Consider the following 27,163-nt stretch of genomic DNA (forward strand, 5'->3'; position numbering starts at 1 on the left):
AGCAACAGGCCGGGCACGGTGGCTCAAGCCTGTAATCCCAGCACTTTGGGAGGCCGAGGCGGGTGGATCACGAGGTCAAGAGATCGAGACCATCCTGGTCAACACAGTGAAACCCCGTCTCTACTAAAAATACAAAACATTAGCTGGGCATGGTGGCGCGTGCCTGTAATCCCAGTTACTCAGGAAGCTGAGGCAGGAGAATTGCCTGAACCCAGGAGGCGGAGGCTGCGGTGATCCGAGATCGCGCCATTGCACTCCAGCCTGGGTAACGAGCGAAACTCCATCTCAAAAAAAAAAAAAAAAAAAAAAAAAGACTAAGCAACAAGGAAGGTCACACACCAGGTAAACTGGAATGTCAACGAGGAGGAAGTAGAGACAGAGCTGGTCCTTCTCAGCAAATGCTGGAGACATTATAAGAAGTAAAGCATGGTGTCTACCCTGGAGAAATGTTTAGTGGAAACTGGAAAGACATATAAACCAATTTCTATAACACGGAATATGACAACAGAATGAATCCTATTATAGAAGAAAGGGTAGACATCAAATACACAAAGAGACACATATGCAAAAGAAATGAAAGGCATGTCATGGTGAGGTTTAACCAAAAATCAACAAGATCACTAAGCAGAAGATGCCACGGAACTCCAACATCTGTGCAATAGTGTCTAACTACTAAATTCCTGTTGGATGACTTGCATTAAGGGTGACAAGGCAAGGCAAGAGTCTTGTCGGATGACCCTTCAGAGCCTCAACTCCCTCATTACAAAATAAGAGACCATGATCAGATATGGAGGTTTCTTTTAGCAATAAAAATACAAATTAACAAAAGCAGAATCCTACAAACCAGATATGCGAAACTCTTTCAACACAGGGAGAGAGGAGAATGACTTCTGGAGATTTAAGTGTGAGGCAAAATCAAATTAAGAGATGGAATTTCATGTGTTACATCTGTGAATGCGACATTGAGTTTTAGGATCCTGAAAACTGCAGCTTATAATGGAACTGCTGATATAACCTCAAGCATAGCAGCAAATGCACTACCACAATCAGGTTGTTATGGTAACTAGAATACTTAGGTTAAAACGAGGAAGAGAATCTGTGTCTCTTTTGCATGTGCACATGTGTGCATGTGTGTGTGTGTGTGTGTGAGAGAGATTTTGTTGCCACTTCCACTAGAAATATTAAAAAATGTTTTATATATAATCTCAGAACTACATTCATCTCTTAGCACCTAAGTCTCTTATCAATTCTTTGGAATTAAAAAAATAAAATGAGCTTCTTAAAAAATAAAAATAAAATGAACTCTCCTGAAGAAGTTCAAAGAGCACCTAACCCATGTCTACAGCTGACTCAGCTTAACATACCTCCCTAACCTCTCCAGATTAAACTAGCTATTTCCTGCTTTGTGTGAGACCTATCTTATCTTCTGTTCTATATAGCTACTTGAGTATAACATAAAGATAACATTATTCCCTGACGTGCTTGTCTTCCCCAGTCCATGTCAACTTCTTGGGAGCAGAGTTTATCCCTTAGTCATGCTCATATATCCAGTGTCTGGAACGATGCACATGTTTTGGGGGCTTCACTGTTCAACTGAGGACTAAAGTATCAATCTTATCAAATTTTAAATATGAAGTCTTTATGGAATTATTTTAAAAATGTAACCTTTTTTACATTTTTCATGTTTACATTTTTTACATTTTTACATTCTTTTTTATAGAAAAAAATGTAACTATTTATACCTTATCAAATACATTTCTTATAAAAATATTTATTTCTTTTTTTTTTTTTTTTTTAGACAGGGTCTTGCTCTGTTGCCCAGGCTGAGTACAGTAGTGCAAAAAAGCTCACTGAAGCCTCGACCTCCAGGAGGATTGTTCAAGCAATCCTCCTGTCTCAGCCTCCCGAGTAGCTGGGATTACAAGCGTGCACCACCATGCCTGGCCAATTTTTTGATATTTTATTGAGACAGAGTCTCACTATGTTGCCCAGGCTAGTCTCGAACTCCTGGGCTCAAGCAATCCTCCTGCCCCTGCCTCCTAAATCTCACAACTGCTGGGATTACAGGCGTGGGCCACCATGCCCAGCCATAGAACATATTTCATTTCTCATTACGGATAAGAATTTCTCTTATTACTAAAACTGGTAAGTAAATGGTGTGTCTCATAAGAGGAATTATTGACTAGAATTTTGATTCTTAGTGTTCTACTGTTCTAACATATCAACTGTTAACTAGTTACAAGATCTGCACCCTTGGGTGCAGTTTGGGTGGATGCCAACCTCTGAGATGCTCAGCATTCTCATCTAGAAACTTAGTTGCCTGATCATCTGAGGAGAGTGTGTTCCTATGAACCACTGTAACCAAGAAATCTTTTTAGAAATTAGAGAAATGTTCCATATCAAAAACCATTTATAGATAATTTTAAAGAAATGATTCTCAACCAAATTTGAGGGGCAGAGTGCAGCATATTTATTCTTAGAGTGGCTATTTCCAACCACACCCCATACAGAAAGATTGATTCATTAATTCCTTTCCTGTCTCACTGGAATACTTGCACAGAGAGAAGTTAAGATTGGTAAGTGTTACATGTAAGTGGCAGAGACAAGAAAAAACAAAGTAAGGTTAAAAAACCATCATGAAAAACAAAGGAATGAAGAAAAAGACCTATTTACAAAAATAGCATGTAACAGTGTATTCTTCTCACATACGATTGTAAAATATTCCATTCCTTCACGTGCCTCAAGCATTTTAGAAGAATTAGCAGATCCACAGCCCATTTTGTTCAATATTCTTTCTCTTAATTTCCCTTTCTCAAACCTGTTCCTCATCCAGCTTCCCCTATTTCAGCAAATTGCATCTCCAGCCACAGTTACTCAAGTCAGAGTTCTGGGGGCCATTCTCAACACCTCTCTCACCATCATACCTAGATAGCTAATTCATCAGCCAACTATCATCTAAACCTCCTTATATTCCTGTAATCCGTCCCCTTCTTTCCAATTATTATTACCTTAGTCTAAGGAACCATCATATTTTGCCTGAATCATCATCATAACCTCCTGCTAATTTCTAAATTTTTTAACACACCACATAGGACTCAAATCCTTTAAAAACATAACAGATCATTGAATTCACCAGCATAAAATCTGTCTACAATTCCCCTTTATCTTCTGCATATCATATTATTATAATCAAGACTATTTTCATTTTTTCATATCCCGCTAAAATGTATATATAGCCAAGGCACATGCCTATAGTCCCAGCTACTTGGGAGGCCAAAACAGGAGGTTCACTTGAGCCCAGAAGTTTGAGGTTACACTGCACTCCAGTCTGGGCAGCAGAACGAGACCCTGTCTCCAAAGCAAAACAAAAAAATCAACAACAAAAAACTAAACTAACACACATCTACCATTTCTTACTCAAAGATCTACCCAAGAAATTACCCCTTATGGCTTTATGTATTACAAATCTTGGGGCTTTTTCTCTTACTATTGTCTTTCAAGGTATTTATAAAACTGTTAAATAAGAATTACCACAACTCTTAGAGGACCCCCAAAATTCTTGCATTCCAAGAGCTAATGGTTAAGTCCCGTAATTGTCTTCTGGCTCAGACAAATGGCTATTCACTTAAAGGTCCCCAAGGCTATTTACGTATTTTAGCTCTTTATTAGGGTTTTTAAAACAGACTTTAAGGTACTACTAACTTTGTCAAAATATTTTTTGAATCTAAAGTATAACCCACTTATTTCTATTTACCCATATATTTATTTCTAAAACCAAGCTACCTTTTCTTTAGTAATTATTCACTAAGCATTCAAGATTTCCACTGTTTTTTATATGTCCGTACAGTATTCTATTGGATGTATTCACCTGAGCCCCTATTGGGGTCTGCTTAGATTATTTGTACTTGTTCACAAATATAAATAATGCTAGTTAGCATGCTTTCAAAAACATCATGGCATAGGGGTTAAGAGCACAGAATGCTTAGTTTGGATCCTGGTTCTGTCACTCATCAGCTCTCTATATCTTGTGCTAATTACTTGACTTCCATGTGCCTTCAGGAATTCTATACTTTTAAAAACAGGTCCACCATCCAGAAAGTCACTAAGGCTAATGAGCTGCCAGGCTTTCTACAGCATCACTATGGATATTGAAAAATGTTTGCTTATTGCTTTCCCAGTGTCATCCTGAAATACTTTTTTTTTTTGAGACAGAGCCTTGCTCTGTCGCCCAGGCTGGAGTGCAGTGGTGCAATTTTTTTATTTTTGTAAAATTTTTGCATTTTTAGTAGAGATGGGGTTTCACCATGTTGGCCAGGGTGGTCTTGATCTCTTGACCTCGTGATCCGCCTGCCTCAGCCTCTCAAAGTACTAGGATTACAGGCGTGAGCCACCATGTCCGGCCCTGAAATGCTTTTAAAACTGACAATTGCCATTTAGTTCAAAACACTTATCCACATAAAAATTCTCATACAGAAGTATAATCATTAGGTGGTAACGACTAAATCAAAATTGTGGCCTTCCTAACATGGGATAACACCAATGAGAACAACTCCAAGCAGTTAGATGTCTGTATGAGAAAGAAAAGAGCACTAAAATTGGTGTAAAAAGGGTGGCAGGACTAAATTATCTCTACAGACCCCTCCAGCAGTAAAATTAAATTAATTCCATAATAACAATGACAACTGTTGACATCTACAGAACACCTGCCCTGTCTGTACCGGGCATTGTGCTAGGTGCTTTGCGTGGGTTACTCAGAATATGTCTCTAAGACTGTTACAGTGAGATACCAGTCTATTTAAACACCCCTAACAGACAAGAGATGCAAGCGGAAAGTCGATCCTTTCTTTAAAATTTATCAGGTATAAAACAAAATGGAAATGGAGGTCTAAAATCTCGGTGGTATCTGTCTTGTTCACTGAGACAGGCAGTGGCTGACTTTTGTGTGAGGTGCTTCGCTAAAGATCAGATGCCTAGAGCTACTACGAAGGATATCAGAAAATTTAAAAAAAAAAAAAAAAAAACCAGAGCCCAGCCTGGCACGTGGCTCACACCTTCAATCTCAGCACTTTGGCAGGCCAAGGCAGGCAGATGGCTTGAGGTCAGGAGTTTGAGACCAACCTGGCCCACATGGTGAAACCATGTCTCTACTAAAAGTACACAAATTAGCCAGGTGAGGTGGCAGGTACCTATAATCCCAGCTACTCAGGAGGCTGAGGGAGGAGATTCAGGAGGCAGAGGTTATAGTGAGCCAAGATCACACCACTGCATTCCAACCTGGGCGATAGAGCAAGACTCTGTCTTAAAAGATAAAAAAAAAAAAAAGAAAAAAGAAAAATGAAAACATACACACAACAAACTCCGGAGCCCATCCAAATAATCCTACTTGCCCCAGAGAATGGCTCCTTGCCAGATTGATGAAGATGCAGTATGAGCGCTCATCAAGAAAGCAGGAATGATCTCACTACAGATGAGAAGCTACAGAAAGAATTAGTGGGGCATTCACAAACTTAGAAATCTAAAGGACTCCAGTAACCAGGATATAAAAGGACGTGATGTGACCTTATGATCAAATGTTAGCGTCTACACTAGCCGACGGGGTTCTTAGGGTCTAAGACCTTACTTTAAAAAAAAAAATCTACCCCCAGGACATAGCATATTTCTAGAACCTGGAATATAAGAAGCATTTCATGAATACTTGATGAGGAATAGTAGTGCCTAATCTCCCTGGAACAAAGCTGTTCCTCTTACTAGGGTATGCTTGTAAAATCAGAGCTTTCTAAAGTGTGGTCTGGAGACCTCTAGTGGTTGTCTGCAGTTCACATAAGGTCAAAATCTTAAGGATGACAGATGAGCAAAGAGCCAAATATCAGGACACAGGTTAAGGCCTGAGATGAGTGAAACAAGTGGGTGCTACAGTAGAGGAATAAACTAGAGAATTTTAAAAATGAAAGCCTTTTTAAAAGTATCTAAATTGTAAGATAAAAATGCAATCTTTTTCTTCCCAACAAACTGATGCCAAAAGAAAAAAAAAAAGGCTATAATTTTACCTGAATGTGATACATATGAAGACAGCAATTGTTTCCTAATAATCAACTGTATTGCAAATTACAACAAATCTAGTTCATACCCCCATCACTACTTAGTTTTTTTTTAATTTAATTAAACAAATGATTAGTATTTTAAAGCACATTGTTATTTGAGAGGTCATAATACAATTCAGGAAAGAAAATCACCCCTTTATAAATTCGACGCAAAGAAAACATTCTGTGTATATTAAAGACAGTCAACTCTCCAGGTCATCTGAGATCTCAGAGAAACCGCAGATCTCACTTTTGTAAAATGTTACTTATGCTGGAGAGACACCACTCTTTCAACATTATACTGGGAGTCTTACACTTAGGTGAAATGATCATCATTGTCAGTAGGCAATCTAATCTTACTGGACTCTGAAATCACCTTGCCTGGATTCATATCACAGTTCAACATCTTACTAACAGGATAAACTTGAGCAAGTTACTTAACCTTTATGTATTTCAGTTTCCTCCCTTATAGAAGATGAATAATAACAGTCTGCCTCAGAGCTTTTAAAGCAAATGTATTATACATCCAAAGAACTGATCACAGTAAGGAGTCAACAAATGTTTATTACAATTAATGTGCTAAAAATGACCTAGTATGACTCACATAAGTCAACGAAGATTTGATTTCTTCAAAAAGAATTTAAAAGCGTATTTATTTTAGAAACAGCTTCCATGAGTCCACAATAAATGTCTTAAAATCCAACTTTTTCTCTTCGTTTATTAACTGAAAAATAATCACACTCAATTGAGATTATAAATATTTGAAATGCCCTAAAAATAAGTAGTTGCCACAGGAAAAATCATTAACTATAAATCCTACTCATCTAAGAAGTGGAGAGCATAAAGGAGAGACTTTTTTCTTTATAAAAGTATTTACAGTTTTGTAAACAGCTATGAACATAACTGCAGGTATGGACCCAATGTTCTAGCAAAAAAGGACCTTGTAAAAGAAAAAAATCATTTCTCTTATACATAAAGTTATTTGAAAGTCTATGATGTTTCTGAAGTTGTTTGGTCAACTTTACAGTCACAATAGGAGAGTTTAGATTAAATATGAGAATACATAGAGTTGCAAAGAGGGAGGGCTGAGATATCTGAAGAGGAGAAAAACGTGCTTTATTATGTGTATCAGAGAAAACCTAAAAGTCCATATCCCTAAGACTTTCCTCCTTCCCCTCAAATTTTGGGTGGAAAAACAAGTCATCTACCCAACTAGCTACTCAACCCATTAGATCTCTGAACAATACAATTCATGTAGACAACTCCTTGCTTCAAAGCAGAAAGTTCACCCTATAGAAAGTAAGAAATAAGTACAGCTTTTTATTTGAAAAAAGAACAACATCAGGAATACCAAGAGCAAAGTTTGGCAGAAAATTACTTTCCACGATGGCTGAAATATAACTATTTTTTATTTGGAACTCTACAGGTCAGTACTTGAGTCAATGGTTTTCTATTAATTCAGTTTATAGCTAGTGTACTGAGAGATAATGATGTGAAATACTTGCACCCAAAATAGACTCATAATCTATTATTCCAGTTCCCTCTATAACCACTTTTTCACCCACCATACAAAGTTCTCCAGCGGAACCTGCATATTTGCAAAACGTTCTCCTGATGTTTACACTGCATTACAAATGACTGAGAAAAATTTCAGAAACGACTTGGAAAGAGAACAGAAGCATTTTTACTCATGTTTTCCTATTCAACTTATCTATATGTAAATGGTGATAATCAGTAACTGTTTCCTAAGCCTTCAAAAAAGTGATTGGCACATATAGTCCTCAGCAAGATTTAAGGGACAAGGTATAATTTGAGAACATAAGGTATAACATAAAGTTTCCAAGAGTTCATGCCATAACATGACATATGACAAGAGATTCTCAAGAGTGAGCACCTTGGGAGAGAAATATTCTATTGCTCTCCATAAAAAATGGGAGCATGGTCCTCAGCAGTGGCTTTAAGCCTAGATGGAAACAAAATTATAAATTCCATCTATACCCCGTTAATGGCTTCCCATATTCACCACCCCCATTCTCATTCATCTAGCCAATTTGAAAGATGAGATGAGATAAGAGTAAGAAGAGGGAAACTGAATGAGAATGAATATCAACAGGTGAGGGTGCAGCACACAAGTTATTTTCAGGAGCTCATGCTATTTTATTTTTGAAAAAGTTAAGTGAACAGCCAAATGTTATGCTGTATCAGAAAGGAGCTAGGAATTCAAACTTCATAGAAAAATTTAAATTCATTGGGAAAAAACCTTGACATTAATGAAAAAAGGTATATAATATTATAGTCATCAATGCTTATAAACACAATGACCCCATTTGACACATTTTTACTTCTCTCATTTTAGATCTCCACCAAACTCTAAGTCACATTCAATCATGGAAATGGCTTAATAATCAGGGGCTTAAAACTTGGAGTGTTTATTATGGAAGTGACCAGTATATAATCACTAATCATTACCACATAAAGTTACAATCCTTTTCATTATCATGCAATGTTAAGTGGGAAATGTTCAAGAAAAATACTCTAGACATATGTTTTCTTTCATAAATATTCCTGTTACAAATGTGTGTCAAAGACTACTATAAAACTAAAATTTATTTTTCTCTTCTAAGTCATCACAGTGTTTAAAATTCTATTGTCTAACAATTGAAGTGTATACTTTGTCTAGATTCTCTCAGAAGAAAACCTGCATAACGGCAGTTTCTGAGACAAAAGGAATTTGAAATGAACTGGATATTAAATGACTCCAAAGAATTACAGCTTATGTATTAGGCGTGATAATGGCACAGGGTCATGTGAAAAGTGTTCATAATTTAAAAATATATATACCAAAGTATGAATAGGTGAAATGAGATTTGCTTTAAAATATTTCAGACAAGAATTGAATCTGACAATTCAAATAATTGACAATTTGACAATTACTGAATCTGAGTAATGAGTTTCTGAACGTTCGTGTATTATTTTTGTATTCTTTTTCAGAGTTTTGTGTAAGTTTGAAATGTTTTGTAATAATTTTTTAAATATTTAAAAGCATTATATTGTCTAGATATACTCATAAAGAACTCTGGCAGGCAAGGAAAAAACGTTTATATTTAAAATTTAAATTTTAAATTGAAGTGCAATATTTAAAATTTGAATTTTAAATTTAAAAACTGAAGTGCAAAAATTATGAAACTGACATTTTAAAATCTATTCTTTTATACAGCGAAATCTGGATTTCATCTAATTTAAGAAAAAGCTTTAATGAAGACCCTATTAAAAGTCTGTATCAAATGAGGACTTACAATGCTTTATTCCAAAGCAACAAAATGCATATGCCCAAAAGATGTATAAAAACAGGCGTGCATTTAGCAAAAAAGAAAAGCAAAGCAGACTTTTCTCTGCTACAAATGTTTAAAACTCACAGTATAGTCTTTCTATCTCAAAGACTTAAAAATTATTTTCCTTCTTTAGGGAAAACCATATGATGAGAAAACAACTCGGCAATATGTCTGTGAATAATGCCTAGCAAAGCTTTAAAAAAAAAAAAAAAAAAAAAAAAAAAAGCTTCTAGCCAAAAAGACTAAGAGGGAAGAATGAACATTTTCAAAAGCATTTTGGAACCTTATTTCCAGCTGCCTTCGTGCTAAGCCCTCTTTTTCCTCCCAAAATACGTCACTTAACTGTCTGTCAAATAACTCTTGCCCATTCTACCTGATCACACTCTGAAGCTGCAGCTTTTCCTGCATTCGCTTCTCAATGACAAGCTGTTCAAACAGAGAACACCTATCAAAACGAGTATCATCATCTGCTTTCTTTCTTCATTTCAGGATATACTGCTGTCCATCAGGGGAAGTAATTAATGGGTTTTTTATGTATGGAATCGTCATCCCATCAGTTTGCTGTCTGGTTTGAATAGCTCCTATCAGCTCTTCATTCATGCCAAGTACGTTTACCGGACAGAGACATGATAAAGCCATACCACCTTTTGGATTTTTACCTCACTATTCAAAAAACAGTGCACCAGAAGCATGGGTTACAAAAGCACAAGGAGGACAGAAGAAATGCCTTCATCCTCTACAGAAAGGAAGCTAATGGACTGAAAAGTTGGTAAGCAGAAAGGAAAGCAAGAGAGTACAAGAACATCCATGCTTCTAGTCCAGATAATGCGTTTTAAAACAGCTTGATTTGGAAGTGTGTGTAATTCTGAAATACGAACAAGCAGAACTTTTCCAGGAGGAAAATATACATACGAACAACCAGGATTTCTCATTGCTGAAGCATTCAATGAATCTTTAATAAGTTCTGAACACTCAAATTGTCTGTGGTCAGATCAACTGCTGTTATCAGATAAAGGCAAAACTCACCCTTCTGCTTCTATAATCCTATCCAAATACAGTCTTCATGTAGCGCGTACTATCCTAACTAATGCTACAGGATTATCAGGAATACAGATATAAAGACACTTAAAGAAATAAAACACTGGCAAAAGAAAACATGAAAGGAAAGTAGAGAATTAATTTCAGGTCTCGAAGCTTACTATTTCCAGCCAGAGTTCAAATTACTGAGCTTCAAACAAACCACTGCCAGGTAAGATTTAATTTTATAACCTTAATTTATATCTTGTCTACTGGAATTAAATCTGCTCGTGCTGTGAATGAACTAGTGGATTTGAATTTCATGCAACCCTTTCCTTAAGCTTTTGCAGATTTAAGCTGAGGTAAACACTTGTTTTTACTTATGCTGCATAAACAAGTCACTCATAGATAATAAAGCATCTAAAACTCCCATTCATTTTTCATTGAATTTGTCTCATCTTTGTCTTTTTCATCCCAATTTTGTTTTATTTAATAGCTTGAAAAAATGCATGAAGAGAGCCCTGAATGGTGCATAAGGGCCATTCACAGACATTGTTTACCAACAATATTCAAATGAACTTTGCTTCCTAGAGTACTTGATGAGAGAAGGAAAAATTAATAAGTATTTTAAATATTTCTCTTCATACAAAGGAACAAAAGCTCAATGACTGATTTCTATTGTTAGCAAGAAAAAAGCTGTGATGTCATTTCATTCATACTAAAGAAAAATAATCTCTACTAAATCAAGATATATAACACTCTTGTAGGATGGGGCTAATTTATCCTGAAGATACCAGATAATTTTATAATAGACTAAATGAAGACATTTTTCTGATTTAACAAGAGGACAAAAGAATAAAAGATGTCTGGTACCTTAACACCTCAAAGCTTTGACTCAGGTCAGTGGTCCAAACTATAAAATGCAAAGCACTAGTGAAGCCATCAGAGAATTTTAAAAGATACAGTGCCTTTTAGAAATTCCCTAGAAATCACTGCATAATGAGACTTCTAGAGAGACAATCTTATGTAAAAACAACAGAAAGGAATCATCTGATCTTCTTCATCTGATATTTTAATTTCCTACACAGATATTTTTAGCAGAAATCCCAACCACATTGGTTTTCATATAAGTTTCTTTGGAAAAGTGAGGTCCAAAGCACCTTATCGTAAAGAAGCCCTACAACAAATAATCCTATTTCTATTATCTTAGAAGGGAGGAGACAGGGAAACAAGAGCAAATCACACCTAACTATGGAGATCTTGTGATAATACACATCAGGTTATCAGAAGTAAGTATTCAATACTTGTCTAAAAGTAGTCAAATTTGAAACTGTCTTCCATTTCACTGAATTCTTTTGTCAAATTTTAGTGAATTAAGGGAGTAAATTTTATGATCCCTTCACGCTTTCCAAGACAGTCTATAAACAACCTTAAATATCATAAGTCTTTTACATCTTTAGTCATTACAGAAACTTACCTGTCATTTTCCAGTAACAAAGGAAAACAGCAATTTAATACAAGTAGTGATTATCTAATATACCAATTTGTTTCAGAGAAAAAAGTGTTTATTTAGAAATCTCAAAATACTTCATACGTACACCAGACATAACTAAAAGTTAAGTTGCTGTTATTGTTCATCTACACTAAGAAATAGCTGAACCCTTAAGCGTTCTTTCATCTCTTTCCTCCTTATTATATTACAGTTTGTAAACGGTCATGAGTCAAAAATATGTAGATATTTCAAATGAAGAATACTAATCAATATTTTAAATTGTAATTAAAGATTTTTAATTAATTTGGACACAAGTATGAAATTTATATTATGCTCAAACAATTTGCTTTCAATAAACAGAATTAAAGGGGGGAAATAACAATATTCCTAAGTGTTCTGGATTTTATTTACTCATTGTAATGTAAACAGAGACTCACATCCCACTAATCTGGGGGCTTTCTTTCTATAACTCACCTTCTAATGACAATGGATGGGCAAATGAATAGTACCTCACTCTACCTCAGTTTGGTCCTTGTCAGCATCAATCCCAGTGAATTTTCATTTTCTTTCCTACCCAAGTCAAGGCTCTGCTCTATAACAACCCATTTAGAAAAGTGATTGTTGAAGTTTCAACAACAGCTTTCAAAAAAATACCCTACAGCAATTTGGAATAATCGATATTTTCTTCACATAGGGTGAAAAAAAAAAAATTGAAAACTGCTTCAACTTTACATCTCACGGGTACAAATGGATAAGAGAGTTTACACTAGTACCTGAAGATTTGGTTATTTACAGGAATTTTTCTCTGGTATTGATAGATTTAACAAAGAGATTCTAAACAGTCCTGGAATGCAGTCAATGACTATTTGTTTCTGCAATTTAGAATGTACTTCATTCACACATATTATATAAAAGTATTGTATTGTAAAAGTAATGTGATTGTGTATTATTGGTTTCTTTCATAGAAATGGAGCAAATATTTTGGCTGCCATATTCTTACAATGATACCTATTACTAGATCCTTAAAGTCTGGTCATTGCAAATTATCCGAAAGTTGTAAGTTTTTTATTTAAACCATGATAAAATAAAAATAGGCATACAGGACAAAATGAACACATCTATTTTGTGTCTGCTGACATAACAATCTTACAAGTAATTTTTGTCTGAAATACCAATTTTATATACAAAATATACAACTTTGTACATAAAATTAGAAACATACCTAAAATCCATTTTCGTGTGTTAGCATTTAACTTAAAGGGACTGATATTACATAATATTTTTAAATGCATTAAATGTATATTTACTTATGTCTATATTATTATAACTTTAAGTTTTCATAAGGAATTTTTTTCATTCCATGATAATGGCACAGTGTTGCAAGCCTAATTCAACCGGGCATTTTAACTAGCCAATATATTTGTTCCTTATTAGGGTTAATTTTCTTTATGAAGTGACCAAATTTGAACAAGGATGTAGTTCACCATGAAGATGCATCTCCTCTCCAGCTTCTTCCTGCTGAGAGAGAACAGTCTTCGGTTTGTGACATCACAATCTGTGACTGGGAAAGTGGCTCTGATATCAAATAGATGATTATATCCTTTCAGTGTGAACTAGCTGAAAGAGAGATGTAAGCACTATTATTTCAAGTCATATGACCAAGACACTAAAGAGATGCATGACAGGAACTGAATTAGATGCTTTTATTCCATTTGTCACTTTTTCAGCATCAACTATTGAAGATAAAAGTACCATCTCACAGTTGTCTTCATTAATAATTTGAAAGTGGGAGTAAACATCATGTTGGTTAAATTCACAGACCAAGATAAAATGGGAATAAGGAAAATACCAATAAGCAAGCAGACAGTCATGAAAGAGGCCCCTAGAGAACTGAGGAAAAAATGCAAAATTTCACCTTAGTTCAAACAGAAATACTGATGTTACTCGGAAAATTGAAAAATTACCAAAACACCCAAAATGGGAGAGACGGTCTCTTTGAATGAGAAAGAGATCCCTAAATATAGATTATAAAGTGATCCCATGACATAGATTAATTAGCATCTGACACATGGACTAGTATAAGGGCAGGGAGGGGGCTGGTTAACACCTTTCTAAGAAACCATGAATTTGTTGAGGAAAAAAAAAAACTACCGTGTTCTGTGAAAGTCTTCAACGAATATTTGTAAAAAATAAATAAAAATAAATCAGGAGTTAGGGTTTAATAAAGGAAACAAAAATGAGTGCTCCTCTTACAAACATATAGGCATATACAGGCCTCTTTTTGTAATCTTTGCTTGCAACTGTAGCCAAAGGACAAAAGAGGCCAACAAATCCTTCCACATTGAACACATGTGCAGTCTGTCCTTTGATTAGTGGCAATACCCTCATTCAAAGTATCAGTTATTTGTGACCGACCCTCCTAGACTCAGAGCCAATACAAAGATGATGCGTAAAAAATACAGTAACAACTCTACACATAATTACAAGTCAAGCTGAAGTTTCATCATCTATAGTTACACAGATTGCTTGATCCAGTGCTATGTAGAGAATTCTTATCAATTGGTTCATTACAGCCAACTGGATTATTCAACAGTTGTTTAAAGATGCTGACATTCTCCATTTTTCATATTGAAATTATTAGTGAAATAACTCAAGAATATGGACCAATCAGAAAACATTACTTTTATAGACATACTGGTTGATGTCACACTGTTGTTGTCATCTTCAGACTATGTGGGCCTTCTTATTTCCTGATTATCACTATAGAAATGTAGCACTGAATAATGTGTTAAGAAGCAAAAGCTAGAGATGATTTCCAGTTCAGGTATCAACTAAAAATCCTTAGCTATTTATAGAATTTTTTGGTACAGTAACCTCGAAAGCTGTTGGTGTACATCTATCAGGCTCAGTGTATAACATGATACAATTCTTAACACTTAATATTTTATCAATTGTATACCTTCCCTTCATATGTGTTGCAAAGACACAGCCCTCTACTGCAGTATCTTGTGCGTAACTTGTGGTAATACCAACAGAAGAGCTTTTCATGCCTAGGAACTTCCACAACACTTTGAGGATACTTCTTTTATAACACCTTGTTAGACTGCACCAAAAACCTATTTATGGCCAATCATAGTGAGTCATACCTGTAATCCCAGGTATTTCAAACAGAAATACTGATGCTACTCGGAAAATTGAAAAATTACCAAAACACCCAAAATGGGAAAGACGGTCTCTTTGAATGAGAAAGAGATCTCTAAATATAGATTATAAAGTGATTCCATGACATAGATTAATTAGTATCTGACACATGGACTAGTATAAGGGCAGGGAGGGGGTTGGTTAACACCTTTCTAAGAAAGTGCTTTGGGAGGCCAAAGCAGGAGGATTGCTTGAGGCCAGGAGTTCGAGACCCACCTAGGCAACATAGCAGGACTCCACCTCTATAAAAAATTTAAAAGTTAAAAAAAAATAAAATCTATTTAATATAGTTGTATCACATATGAAATTGCATTTTTCATGGTTGAGGGCCTTAAGAATAAAGGCCACACCTAATTTATCTGTCTATTCCCAAGGAAAGTTCAGCAGTAGTTAATCAATAGATGTGTTAAATGAATGTGAACATGTATCTTAATACATTCTCAGGTACAATCTCAAACAGGCAGAAGACTAGTGATCCTAAAATATACCTCAGCTACATTTCACTGATAATGGGCAAGTAGGTAACTCAGAAAAGTCTAATGAAGGAGGCTTTTAAAGTAATTTACACTGAAATAATAGCTATAAGGAGATAACGTCCGTTAGGGATTTTATATGATGTTATTAGGTATGCAAATACAGGATAGCAAATTTATTCCTTATGCTTTTGCTGTATTTGGCATATGGAAATCACATTTGCTCTACTACACTGTCATCTAGAACTTCATCAATAATCCAAAAGGATTTAAATTGGTCTTCTTATTATTAAAAAGTGACTTCAGGAGAATTTGAGTATTTTGCAAATGAAATTGAAGAGATACTGCAATCATCTTTCTACTCAAAGATGAGTGGAGAAAGTGACAGACTTAAAATATTACATTTATTCTATTGGTTGTTTTGCCTGCCCCCCCCTTCACTCTCTGTGAGGAATCAATCTTTGCAAGTTACCTATGTTACATCTCCCAAGTCATCTCTTCTCCTTATGCCAACCACACAATATATCAACAATGGTGATTTCTTTAAAAGCAGGGGCAAAGACTAAAAGGCTATGCCATGCCTCAACCTCTATGATAGAAATTAAAACAGCAGAGTGTTGATGTAAGCCAGCATCACTCTAGAATTCATCAACATGTGTGTTGGGGTGAGGGCAGCTGTAATCTAAAAATGCTCAGGGTACATGAATAATGCATGCATATGTCCTTACAGAAATCTGATTTGATGTTGGTGTGCACAACTTAAGATTTTGAGCTTTGGGCCAGGTACGGTGGCTCACGGCTATAATCCCAGAACTTTGAGAGGCCAAGAAGGGTGGATCACCTGAGGTCAGGAGTTCGAGACCAGCCTGGTCAACATGGTGAAACCCCGTTTCTATCAAAAATACAAAAATTAGGCAGGTGTGGTGGTGTGCACCTGTAATCGCAGCTACTCGGGAGGCCAAGGCAGGAGAATCGCTTGAACCTGGGAGGCAGAGGTTGCAGTGAGCCAAGATTGCATCACTGCAGTCCAGCCTGGATAAAGAGAGTGAAACTCTGTCCCAAAGGAGAGAAAAAAAGATTTTGAGCTTTGTCATCCTATCATGTTTTCAGCCATGTTACCTTCTTTCAAACAAGATCTTAGCTAAAATGACATATAAAACATATAAGAGCAGATTTGCCCTAGTTGGGTTGAGATGGAAAGCTCAGCGCCCACGGGCCCCCTTCTCACCCCATCTCTCCTCCACACATTTCTTGGATACCTTCTAAGATATATTTATTGTAATTGTTCTGCCATCTAGAGGATTCACAAAGGTATTCTCCATTTTACTGCATGTTTTTTACTCCATATAGACATTGTCAAACACTCTAACCTAAAATTCCTGGAATATGTCAAGCAATAGTATTTTCTAGACCAAGAGGGCACAGGTTGCAAAACAGGGCTGCTTAGCTATGCAGAATGCTACTCAATTATTCTGTTGCCTCAACACTGATCAAGCAACCAAGACCTAGGATTCAAATAAATTATAAGTTGATTTTAAAAGGGACTAAACATCTATAATTTGGGTTGGAGTAGAAACCAAAATTAACAAAATCTCAGAAAATTATTATTTGCAATCAAGAAGACACAGAAACACAAAGAATTTGTCATAACAGAACTCAGAATTTAGTGTGAGAAAACAACAGAATTAGTTAGAAATACCAGGTCCCCTTTATCATGTTCTTTTACCTAGCAACATTGTGCCAAACACTGGCAATGTCTTGAGTTGTTTCCAGGTTTGTGAACACTGCAATTGACTTGCCTTTGTGAGTGAGATGGGGTGCAAGTATTTAAGCTTGAGCCTCCACTTATAACTAAATATTATAACTAGTAGGATAGATTGGATAAAATCAACTTTAAAAAGAGGGAAATATGATCTTCCATCTACAAAAGCCACATTTCAATTATTGTCAAACTATTTATATCACAATTTATTCATTTGCATTCAGTGATCATCTCCAACACTGTCCTATTCACTAAGAAAATCGCATAACTATTAATCCAAAATCTCAAATGATTCCTACTTTGAAGCCAATCTCCTAAGTGAGCAGTGTTGCTTTTTTCTCTAAAATACTTTAAAATATTTTCAAATACATTCTTGAGATTCATTTTTAAGTATTATGAGTTATTTTAAACCAACAGCCAATACCCACGTACTTATTATGCAGCTTCAACTAATATAAATTTCTGCCATTCTTGCATCAGATTTTTTATGGCCTCCCCATAAATGGATCTGGGAAGAACACACCTTTATTCTATAAGTGTTTTAGGAACTGGTTAAAATTTATACATCATTATTAAGGCTTTTTAAGTATCAGGAATAGGACATGATTTATATAGGCAATTAATTATATAGGCTTAATTGTACATTTCCATTAAAAATATTTTAAATAAATGTAAATAGCAAGACAGAAACAAAGAAATTTTTTTACATATATTTATTTTAACTTTCCTGGCTCAAATGCCCAGCTCAGCTTTTGAAACAAACATCCTAGGTATAGAAACATAGGCTACTTTATTTTCCTATGCCTTCTCTTCCTACACAAGTCAGCCAGCCTCCTGTGGTATAGTGACATCCCAGAAGGAAGTAAATAATCAAAATTACAGGGTCCCTTGGGAAGGAAACCAATTCCCAGCAGTGATTCCTTATACAGAAAAGAGATAACTAAACTCATGGTCACAATGGCATAAACTAGTTATGGCAAGGTTATTATCTTGTACAGAAAAAAAGAATTTTTGGCTGTAATTGGTACCAAGGAGATAGAAAGGTTCAAAGGCTCTCTATCTCCTCACTAACAATCAGAAAATCCACATTATCTTTTTAAGCAACAAAATAAACAAAAACCAGAATAACCACATTTAAAGGGAACACAAAAAGCTGGAGTTCTTACATGAGACAGGGAAGCTTGCCTTCAGGGTAACAATTAAGAACAAGCTCCAATACTCTCACTCTAAGACACTGTTTCTCATATACTGGTAGGATAAAAAGATAATCTGATTAGCACTTCAACAAAGCAGAAGAGACAGATTCAAACAAATCCTCCTCTTATCATCTCCTGTGCTCCCTTACCTTTATTTACAAGTACATAAAATACTGCATATTACAAGGAATTCTAGTTTCATACCTTGACATTCTCTTTTGTCAGGAGGCTATGACATCCTGCTTTGATTCAGGCTCTTGTATCCCAGCCTCATGGCCTCACTGAGCACCATTCTTATGCTTGCTCTCCTCCCAGGACACTTGGGAAGAAAGGATAGTACATACATATTTTTCCTTTCATTACAGCCCTATGTCTACGTCCATGAAATCTTCAACCTTGAAATTTTTTAACTATTTCTACAAGTGAAAAATCAAAGATTCTCTATTATACTCTAAGTTTCCAATAAAATGATCTCCGAGCAAGTAAGTCCTCTCTGGTAAAACAGCCAGGTTTGAATTAAAAAGGACTATTTCAGGCCAGGTATGGTAGCTCATACCTGTAATTCCAACACTTTGGGAGGCTAGGGCAGGAGAATCACTTGAGCCCAGGAGGTCAAGGCTCCAGTGAGCTCTGAACACACCACTGCACTCCAGCCTGGGTGGGCCCTGTCAAAAAACAAAAAACAAAACAAAAAAAAAAACAGCCCTTTTAAAAGAAAAAAGAAAAGAAGAAGAAGAAAAGGAAGAAAGGAAGGGAGTGTGGGAGGGCCATTTCAAAAGTCACTATGTCTATTTAAAACTATTTTTAAAACATAGAATTCCAACCAGAAAACCTTAGCAATCCAAGTACATGAAGAAAGAGGAAATTTCTCTCTAGACAGAACCAATGCAGACTGGCCGTTCTGAACAAAGTGACACTTAATGTATTACTAATATTTCCTGAGCACCCTCTGAACATGTGTGGTACTAGACTATGGCAAACCCACTGTAGACACAGGAAGTCTCTTGAGTGAGAAAAAAAAGAGCTGGGAGTACACTTAATTAATTGGAAATAAAAACACCAAATGAAAATTAGAATGTACCATCTGGGTGCAGTGGCTGATGCCTATAATCCCAGCACTTTAGGAGGCCAAGGCGGGCAGATCACCTGAGGTCAGCGGTTCAAGACCAGCCTGGCCAACATGATGAAACCCTGCCTCTACTAAAAGTACAAAAATTAGCCAGCATGGTGGCGGCTGCCTGTAATCCCAGCTACTTAGGAGGCTGAGGCAGGAGAATGGCTTGAACCCAGGAGGCAGAGGATGCAGTTAGCTGATATCATGCCACTGCATGCCAGCCTGGGTGACGGACCAAGATTCCATCTCAAAAAAAAAAAAAAAAAAAAAGAGAAAAGAAAGAAAAAAAAATTAAAGTGTACAAATTTGTCCCCAAGAGTTTGAGAAAAAGAGAATTCAGCCTTACTTTTTCCCTTTCCCACGGTTCCTACACCCAAGAAGTATTAGAAGGATATATTAATGAATCACAAACATAGAAGAAACCAGAGAGTAATGTTCACTTTCACCCTGAAGTTCCAAGTCTACAAGAACAAACATAGGAAAAATGAACAGAGGAGAGAGATGTATGTCCATGCCAGGCAAGAGTAAGGAGGAGGGATAGCAGAACAAGATAGACAAAAACAGACAATAAATGGGACCTACCGGCTCATATGATATTCCAGGTTTCTTTTTCATCCTGTTTAGGAAGGTCTACATACTTGAGAATGTTTCAAATTTTAAGTCTATTTTAATAAAGAACCCTCTACTTCCTCTCTGCGTATCAATTTGATTACAGCTTACCTCAAAGGATACAACCACAGAGGAGTCAACTCTTAAACCCCTCTTCAAAATAAAAATCAGAATTTAAATGGGTATCTAGGCTATTATTTAATGATTGCACTGCTGGCTGAGTGCGGTGTCCCATGTCTACAATCCCAGCACTTTGCGAGGGCAAGGAGGGAGGATTCCTTGAGCCCAAGAGTTTGACAGACAACAAATGGGACCTACTGTCTCAAATAATATTCCAGATTTCTTTTTCATCCTGTTTAGGAAGGACTGGGCAATATGGCAAAACCCCATCTCTATTAAAAAAAAAAAAATTAGCTGGGCATGCTAGGGTGCACCTGTAGTCTAACTACTCAGGAGGCTGAGGTGGAAGAATCACATGAGCCCAGGAGGTCAAGGCTGCACTCCAGCCTGGGCAACAAAGCAAGACCCTGTCTCAAAAACAAATAAAACTGCACTGTTTATGAACCTACAGCAAACACTCTTATCTGAGCACTTCACCTCCAACAAATACCTATATGGCCTTAAGTTAAACCTCAGCCTATATGAGCCTCGGTTTCCTCATTTAAAAATTGAAAGCTTTGGACCAAATGTTATATAATACTGTTTTCAGAATGAACATTCTATGTTCCTGAAGAGTGAGGAAAAAGATACCACTGGTTCACAACATGCCAACTTTACTCAACTAAGAATTTGGTTTGGCATCCTCAGGACTCTTAAAGGACACATGTAGAGAAACACCAAGGAGCTCCAGTGGTGAAGAAAAATGCAGTGTATATGTGCCTACATATTTTTCTTATATCAACTGCTGGTTAATTAGAATAACATAAGCAATCCAAGAGATTCAAGGTTGGTATTACAGGAAACCATTCAGGTAAACATTAACTTGTTCTAGCTATGAATTTGTTAAATCTCTATTTTCTGGGTTTTTAAAAATAATCAGCTCACTTTTTCACTATGATTTTAAAGGAAAAAAAAAATGAGGATAACAAGGGAGAAGATTTCAGACATCCTGGTTGAATCCATGAAATTGTTTAACCTGATCTCATATTAAGCTGGCATGGCTCAGAGCAACTAGGCACAGAAGAAATGAGGTACAAGGAAACCAAACATGTAGAACTGAAGACACATTAGTTTAAAGTATGTAAGTATGTCAGGAGCAGCAAGTTCTTATTTAGGAATTATACTGTATAGCTGACAGACATGCACACTCCTACACAGACTAGATTTAATAACATCTTTTTGTTGGCAGCAGTCAAGAATCACTGCACTGGTAATGTCTTAGCTTAACAAGACTTCAGCATGACAGCCTGCTCTAAAATGATTCCACTTTACCTGTTGCATTACTTCCACAAGGTGGTTCTAGTATTGTCCCACACATGGACACTCCAAATGTACTGCCTCCCCGGCAACACTTCCTCTAATTTCTCTAGTCATGGGCTGATGGCCATATATGACATGAGCACAAACTACGAATATTAAATATGCATGTATGGGTATCCTGAGAGAGCAGACAAGGCATAAATGAGTATTAAAGCCTTGAATTACAATAGCTAATAGGGCACCCACATAGGAAAGATTGCCTCTCTTTTCTACAAAAGAGAGTAAAGATCTAGACAGGGTGCAGTGGCTCACGCCTGTAATCCTAGCACTTTGGGAGGCTGAGGCAGGAGAATTGCTTGAACCTATGAGGCGGAGGTTGCAGTGGGCCGAGATCGCACCGCTGCACTCCAGCCCGGCAACAGAGCAAGACTCCATCTCCAAAAAATAAGAGAAGAAAAAAGAGAGGCAGAGGCAAGGTCTAAATATAAACCTGCCCCACAACTTGGCCCATTTATCATTATCTGTACAAAGAGAAGCCCAAATCACTTTTTGCTCTAAGTAGAGTATAGGCAAGGACCTTAACTAGTTCCCAAATCTCATGTGTACCATATGCAAAACATTATCAACAAGAGTATGAAAATTGCTAACTTGCAATACACTCTGACGTCAAAATATAATGGAAAAAATATAGCTAAAGTAGCCTACCCTAAAAATCTTAACACTAGAGCCTCCAATCAGAACTCAAAAAAAGATTAAGATAGGATTCAGAAACACTTTGCAAGTAAACGCTTTCTCACTTTAAAATACAGATCATCAAATTGAAAAAAAAAGGCTGTGGCCTACTGAGGTCACACTGAGTTTTTCTATGAATATACAATAACAACTTGGTTCCAAGACTCCTCCAATTTTCAGCAGTAATTCCTCTTAATTTTCTCTCAAAATTGTGGAGAGAATACCTGAATTAAGAAATCCAAAAGGTAATGTGAAAAATATTAACAGTGATGCCTTATCAATTTTCCTAAAAAATACGAAGCAGATGAATTTCATTTCACTTTTGGCATGCACAGCTTATAACACATAATTATCTTTTTGCTTGAGTTAATTATTAGCAGTCAAGAAAAACTCATTTCCATGTTAGCACTCCTGTGTATTAATGTATTTTTCCAGATTTTTCAGTTTAAATAAAACAAGTAGCAAATATAAGAGTATCACTACTATCGTCATGACCAGATCAAAAGGCACCAAACTAAACAACATAACCAAGTTTTAAGTAGCCAAAAGCTTTCTTCTTTTAACAGATACTAAAAACGGGGGAAAGGAGAGAAAACACAAGTATTCCCGAACAATAAAATGGCTTGTTTTGTATACAGTTACCAAAAGGGCCTACTGCTGCACAGCCAACTGTATGCATACCACAGAAGGCGAGAGTGCAGAATAAAGAAAAGTCATGGGCTTTGGAATCAGATTGAAACAAATTCACACTGCAGTTCAATCACATACTAGTTAAGTGATTTTAAGTTACCTAACTTCCTTGAGCTTAATTGGTCTCATCTATAAAATAGTCTAATATTAACACTGAAGGGCTATTTTGAATTTAAATAAAATGTATACAAAATGCCAAATATCTAGCCAGGTACACTATAAATAAGAGTTTTATTTGTTTTTGAGACAGAGTCTCTCTCTGTCACCCAGGCTGTAGTACAGTGGCACAATCTCGGCTCACTGCAACCTCCACCTCCCAGGTTCAAGCAATCCTTCTGCCTCAGCCTCCCCAGTAGCTGAGACTACAGGTACATGCCACCATGCCCTGCTAATTTGTTTTTTGTTTTTTTGTTTTTTTTAAGTAGAGATGAAGTTTCACCGTGTTGGTCAGGCTGGTCTTGAACTCCTGACCTCAGGTGATCCACTGACCTCAGCCTCCCAAAGTTATGGGATTATAGGCATCAGCCACTGCACCCAGCCTTAAATAAGAGTTGTTTTAACACATTTGTTAACACCTACATCTCTTCTGCCCTCTGCCCCCCACAAATTAGCTCAACCTAATTCGGAGGTTGGCCCTAATACATTTTTCAGCAGTGTTGCCTTCTCAATTTCAAATTCCTGTAAGATCACACCCCCTCCCATCCCAACCCAAAACCTACTAATGATCCCAAGAATTAGAAAATGCTATGCTATGCCAAAAATGAAAATTAAAAAAGGATAAAAAATGGAAGTATTTCTGACACTATTACTAAAATATTTTTTGGAGCAAAGCAATCATATATGATTGAGGTCAAATCTCAGTCCCAATGATCAAATTCAATTTGATTGACTGCTATTAACCCACCATTGCCAAATTTTGATCTTTTTTGTTAAGATTTTACAAATATTTTTAAAATTCTACATGTTTACCCATGTCTAGCACTGTACTGAATACTACCACTTCTGACTCAAAATTTTTGAATTTAGTAATGGAAACAATAATTTGTTTAGGTTATGACATTTCCAAGAACAGCAGTAAGGAATGTAGTTATATTGTACATCCAAATACCATGATGTCTTCCTCTTACGAATCTAAAAACACACTGACCACATTATATCTCTGGACCAGCCCATCTGGACAATACCCCTAAAGCAGTAAAGACTACCTTAGAATTATCCCAATTTCTGAGGGAGATGAGACAATGGTTAGCATGTCCTGGGATGACTATTGGATCACTGGGACAGGCCTACTTCCTATTCATCAACTCCTATTGGGGTAATTTTTGAAAGAAGGCACCTCTTAACTACATGGACAATGACTGTCTCTTGCACAAGAAACACAACATTGGGGCAGGTTTTTCTGAGCAATGGATTTTAGACATGGATATATAAATCACTTGGGATACAGCTAACCATATACAAAAATGTCCATAGTGGCGGGGGGGTGTTCTTACTTGGTAACCAACAAATGCCAAAAAATAAAATAAGCTTTTTGTAACTGATTAATGAAGAAGAAATTACAATCAATTACTGATATTTTACCTTGTTTTACAAATGTACCCTAATTAACCCCATTCAGTTAATATAAATGCTTCCACTCTTCAAAGAAATTGACAGAACGACCAATGACACAAGAATAGCACCATTTATAATATAGATAGCTCTGCAGTAAAGCATAAACAAAAAGGTCGATTATTTAGTCATTATAAATTGACCTCTTGTCCAAAGCAATTCTTGGCTTCACAGAGAACTAGTTCCCCTGAACCTTTAAGGAAAAACACTATCTTTGCATAGCCTCAAAATATTTACTGTCATTGTTTTTAACACATGCCCAGAAATTCCTCCTTCCATTGATGAAGCCTTCTCCCAACCTCTTGAGTGTGAATGGGATTTAGTGACTTGCTGCTAGCGAACAAAAAAAGGAAAGGGAAATACAAGAAGTTTACAGGGAGAAACCTGACAGAGGTTTCTAAGTGGTAACTGAGAGGTAACTAAGTGATCAAAGTTATCATCATCAGCAGTAAGTCCTGTAGATTTTGTGTCCACTGACATAATCCAACAAGAAAGGTACATCATCCTAGGATATTCTCTCCCAGAATCCATAATCTCAGCCTCATCATGAAGAAAAAAAAAAAAAAGAAAAAAAAATCAGAAAAACCCAAATTAAGGGACATTCCACAATATGGTCTACTCTTCAAAAGTGTCACGTTCAGAAAAGACTGAGAAACTGTCACAAATAAGAGGAAGCTAAGGAAATACAAAGAATAAATGCAATGTGGTATCCTCACTTGGAAGAGAAAAAGGCCATCAATGGAAAAAACTGGAGAAATGCTAATAAAGTCTGTGGTATACCAATATTAATTTCTTAGTTTTGATAAAGGTACTACGGTTATATAAAATATTAAGGGAAGCTGAGTAGAAGGTACATGAAAACTCTCTGCATTATTTTTGTAACTCTTCTGAAAAATCTAAAAAGTATTAGAAAATGAAAAGTAATTGGACCTTAATATCATTTAGTATTATGTTAACCTACATACAAGATTTTCTGCAAACTCAACCACTTTCCTCACCTGTTAGAATAGATTCACGGCAGGTTTCTACATGAGTTGCTTTTCATTGAAGAACATCATCCCAGGACTTCAGTCTTTAAAAATGAGACAAACTTTACTAGCAAACATATGGACCTTTAGTGCAGAAAATCACACCCAATAACCACAAATGACAGTTCATTCACTCACTCAGCAATCTCGGTCATCATGAACCATGTGCTATGTACTGTGTCATACGCTGAGAATGAAAAGATCTACCCTCGATAGATGAACCAACCAGTATTTTCACTTCAAGAACATTTCCTAGAAATTAAGAGAATGAAGCTTAAAAAGTGGAATCAGAAAAGTCTCCCTGACCTTGACCAGCTGAACTGGACACTTTCCCTGGGTTGTCCCACAGCACTCTGTACCTGCCAGAACTGTATTTGTTGGTTTCCTCACATCTGTATCACCTCACAAGTGTTATTTGCTAATAACCATGCAGGGTCTGAGATTCCACGTTATCTGTAAGCTAATAGGTTAGCCTGTTACTGTTTCATGGTTGCTAGCAGAAGACATGAGACACCTGGGCCAGAGACAAAGGTGTCTCTGGCAAAAGCAGTAGTCAAACTTGTTAATTTGTGTCAGTTCCTCATGCCCCCAGTCTCAGAGTGGTAATTTGAAGAGTCCTGTACATGCTGTGGACTTTGTTACAGGGTAGGAACACTGAGCTGAGTGTTCTTTTCAGTCAGTGAGTAAGTTCCTTGATTAAGTAGAAGCAACCCTGGAGGAGGTATTACCTCATCCCTCAGGGTTGCTTGCTAGAACAAAGAACAGTCAGAGCCTTGCATTCTTGACCCACCCACCAGGAGCACTCGGCCACTGCAGTTAAGCTCCCCCAGCAATATTCTGAAAGGCAGGCAGTGTGTTGTAGGCATTTCTGTGCCCTCAGCACTTGGCATCATACATGATACACATGATTCCTTACTGTTTGGTAAGTAAGTACCTATAAGCTAGAAATCTTGAGTTTGAGGCAAAAGACTACTGCTCCCAATTATGTGACTATGTACACAGTCACTTAATCTTTTTAAGCTTCATTCTCTTAATTTCTAGGAAATGTTCAATAATAGAAGTTCAAGAAATGTTCAGTGAAAGAATTCTAAGGATTCTTCTCTAATACTGAAAGGTTCATGATTCTCTCAACAGCAGAATGCCAGAAAGCCCAGGTGCCTGATCTCTCTCTGACAGATCCGACTCACAGCGCATTCCCCCACAGAGGTAGAAATTCATGAAACAAATTTCGGATTCTAGTAGGTTGAGTTTTGTTTCTCAGGGTTATTCATTAAAACCCCACATTTCACTGTCAATGTTTATAAAGTCTTTATAAACACAAGACAGAAGACTCTGTAACTACAGAACTTTAAATACAAAACCACATTAATTATCTACTTAGCTAGAAAGAAGTAAAGAAAGTTTCTA

General features: G+C 36.4%; 2 protein-coding genes across 2 annotated transcripts in view; one reads left to right on the forward strand and one right to left on the reverse strand.

Moving 5' to 3' along the window:
• Positions 1-27,163, reverse strand: part of AVEN (apoptosis and caspase activation inhibitor) — a 167,559-nt gene that overhangs the window by 91,050 nt on the left and 49,346 nt on the right. The gene's annotated exons all lie outside the window — the stretch shown is intronic.
• The window catches only part of CHRM5 (cholinergic receptor muscarinic 5), an 81,966-nt gene continuing 64,504 nt past the window's right edge, over positions 9,702-27,163 (forward strand). The window contains exon 1 of the mRNA XM_032261341.1: positions 9,702-10,661. The gene's annotated coding sequence lies outside the window, so the exon portion shown is untranslated. The remainder of the gene's footprint in view (positions 10,662-27,163) is intronic.

The sequence above is a fragment of the Sapajus apella genome, unplaced genomic scaffold, assembly GCF_009761245.1.
Source record: "Sapajus apella isolate SASKATOON/1434 unplaced genomic scaffold, GSC_monkey_1.0 scaffold122, whole genome shotgun sequence".
Classification (NCBI taxonomy): domain Eukaryota; kingdom Metazoa; phylum Chordata; class Mammalia; order Primates; family Cebidae; genus Sapajus; species Sapajus apella.